The following is a 3,116-nucleotide window of genomic DNA, read 5'->3' as shown; positions in this document are numbered from 1 at the left end:
GCGCCGCCGGACTCCGCGCAGCGCGCAGGGCCAGTGGGGCGCGCGGGGCTCCGGGGACAGCGCAGGGACGCGGGGCTCCGGGGGTGGGGACAGCGCGCCGCGCTCTGGTCGCCGCCCCCGCCCCGCTGTCGCCTCCGCCCCCGCCTAGAGGAAGCGTTTTTTTTTTTTTTTTCCTGCTCCGTCCGGGATCGAGGGAGCGGAGGGTCCAAGCGTCCCCCGGGCGCGCATTTAAAGGGACCGTGGCCGTGGGGACTGCGGGGGGCCGGGGGGTGCAGGGACGTGCGCCCCAGCCAGTTGGGCTCCCGGGGACTCCCTGGTCCCATCCACCCGCCCGACGGCCCGGCCGTCCGTTGTATTTTCCGCTTTGGGCGTTTGTTCAGTCCCGATCCGGGCGCTCGTGCCGAGCACTGCGCAAGACAGCGCCAAAGCCTCGCCCTGCTGGAGCTTGGATGGGAGGAAGTCGCCAGAGATAAATGACAAAAAAAAAAAAAAAAAAAAAAGCAACAAATGTGCTTTCCAAGCGCGGCTTGGAGGAGAGAAACCAGGCCCGAGGGGACAGCGTGGTGGCTCTCCAGGTGGGGCGGGGACCCCACGGGAATTGTTGGGGGTGCGGACGTTCGGAGGGGCCCCTCTGCAGACTCGCTGAATCAGAAACCCCGTGTTGTAGCAAATCCCGGTCCTTCTGATGCGAGCTGGCGTCGGAGAACCGCCTGGGTGATCAAGGAGGGCTTCCCGGAGGAGGTGACGTGGCAACGCAGACCTGCTTGGCGAGAAGCGCTTCGTTCTTCGCTCCGCGGGACCCCCCCCCCCCCGCCCGGTTCCTGGCCTGGTGCTGGGTGACAGATGACCCGGGGGCCCAAACCCTCCAGGAGGTCACCGGCCGGTTGTCCCCGGACACGGGCGGGCGGATGGTTCTGCTTCCCCCGAGCTGGTGCTGGGCCGCGGAGGAGCTCGGAGCAGGCCGGGCGTGGAGAATGGGTTCCAGGTGGAGGGGCCAGCTTGGGCCACGACTCAGGTGTGACACAGCACGTGGCCTGTTGGAGGACGTGGGGGGCGGGGCTTGGCGCAGGTGGGCGTCATTTTCCTCCAACCATAAAATCAGGAATTGAGTTTCACCTTTGCAAACCCCCCCTGCCCTCTCCGAGCCCCCAGGAGTCCCTGCGCCGACAGCCTTTTGCGCAGAAAAACTGAATTTTGTGTCACTTAGGTTCTTTTTTGGGACACAGTCTGGCTCTGTCGCCCGGGCTAGAGTGCCGTGGCGCCAGCCTCGCTCACAGCAGCCTCAGCCTCCTGGGCTCCAGCGATCCTCCTGCCTCAGCCTCCCGAGTAGCTGGGACTCCAGGCATGCGCCACCACGCCCGGCTCATTTTTTCTATTTTTAGCAGAGACGGGGTCTCGCTGTGTTGTCCAGTCTGGTCTGGAACTCCTGACCTCGAGCGATCCTCCCGCCTCGGCCTCCCCGAGTGCCGGGATGACAGGCGTGAGCCACCGCGCCCGGTCCCCGGGGGTTTTAGACCCCTGCCGCGTGGTGATGACACGTCCCCGGGGCTTCCGAAGCCACAGCTCCCCCTCCCTGGACCCCCAAGACTGTCCCCGCACACGGAGCCGCCTCGGTCACCCCCAAACCGCCGAAATCCGGCTCCCAGTCCCCCCTGCCCGAAGCCTCCGCAGAGGGTTAAGCCGGGTGTCGCTGCATTTTCCAGAAACAAACAAACAAAAAAGCCAACCCCGGGCTCCGTGAGCTCACAGGACAGTCCCTGTCCCCAAGCCTCCCAGGAGCCGCGGTAATTTGGGCGTGCCTCAGTTTCCCCATTTGCAAATCGTCGTGTTTGCCGGATACTTACGTCGTGCACTCGGCGTCTTGCAAACCTCCAGTCCTCTCGACGAGCCCGAGAGGTGGACGCTGGTGTCCCCGGCCCGGCACAGAGAGGCTGAGGCACCTGCCCGGGCATGCACAGCTAGTAAGCACGCATTGAGCACCATCTGTATACTGGAAGGAGCAGAGCGTGCGCGGGTGTGTGTGTGGGTGGGTGGGTGGGGGAGGCCGGCAGGAGGTGTGGGGACGTCTCGCCTGGGCTCTGCGTCCCACGCGGTGACAATCAGGGGTCTGTATCCCACCTCCGGCCACCCAGGCATCCACCTTTGCAGTCCCCGCCCCTGTGGCCGGGTCCCCCTGCGCTTTGCCACCAAGCGTCACTTTTGTCACCAAGGATCAAATGCGTGCTATTAGAAAGAAAACCATCCTGTCCCCGCAGTCTCCTCGGCTGTCGACCCCGAGGTCCCCAAGCCTGGGACAACTCACCCTGCAGCGCCACGGGGCGTGGGACATCGCCAGCCTCCGGGGCTTGTCTTTCCTGAAAAGCAATCCCGTTGCCTTCCTGGCTCCAGGGAGGACAAATCTAAGCCGGACACCCAGACACAGGGACACAGGGGCGCTTAAAGGAGTGGAGGTGACATTGGGGCTGGCTCGAAAGGTCAAGCGGGCCCGTTCCAAGCTCGGGGGACAGCTGGAGCCGGGGACTGGAAGACAGAGGGGACAGGCGTGGCGAGACGCCTGTCGTGGGCACGGCTCAGGGTGTACATGGGGAGGAGCCCCCCGACGGTGGGGCTGAAGCGTTTGCACTTTGCCTCGCAGGTGACGGGAGCCATAGAGTGTCTTAGGGGGACGGAGCGACGTGGTCAAACCTGTGGGGGGGGGTGAGTCGGGGTTGGGGGGGTGGGCGAGACGAGAAAGACCCATCGAGGCAGGAGCAGGGCTGCGCCTCGGTTAGGCCTGACCCCCCAGCTGCAGGGCTTCGGGTGCAAGCCGGGAGGGCTTCCTGGAGGAGGAGGAGGGCTTTGCCCTGCACTTTGCGAGAGGCGAGAGAAGGGTGGGGGCAGGAGTCTGGGGCTGGGCAGGGCCAGCGGCCGGGAGTTTTTGTCGCTGGGTGGGATTCAAGGTCCGCGGAGGAAGCGGCCACCCTCTTCCGGCCGGCTGGGCGTGGGCCTGTCCCCTGCCAGCCACCCACCCGGCGGCGGCGGCGGCAGGGGTGGCCCCGGCCCTGGGCTTCCTGACCCCGCTCGGGGCGGGCGGGACTGGAGGCCAACAGCCCTCGGGCCTCCTTCAAAACAGGAAG

This window comes from Lemur catta, chromosome 21 (genome assembly GCF_020740605.2).
Source record: "Lemur catta isolate mLemCat1 chromosome 21, mLemCat1.pri, whole genome shotgun sequence".
Classification (NCBI taxonomy): domain Eukaryota; kingdom Metazoa; phylum Chordata; class Mammalia; order Primates; family Lemuridae; genus Lemur; species Lemur catta.
This window is presented reverse-complemented; position numbering follows the sequence as displayed.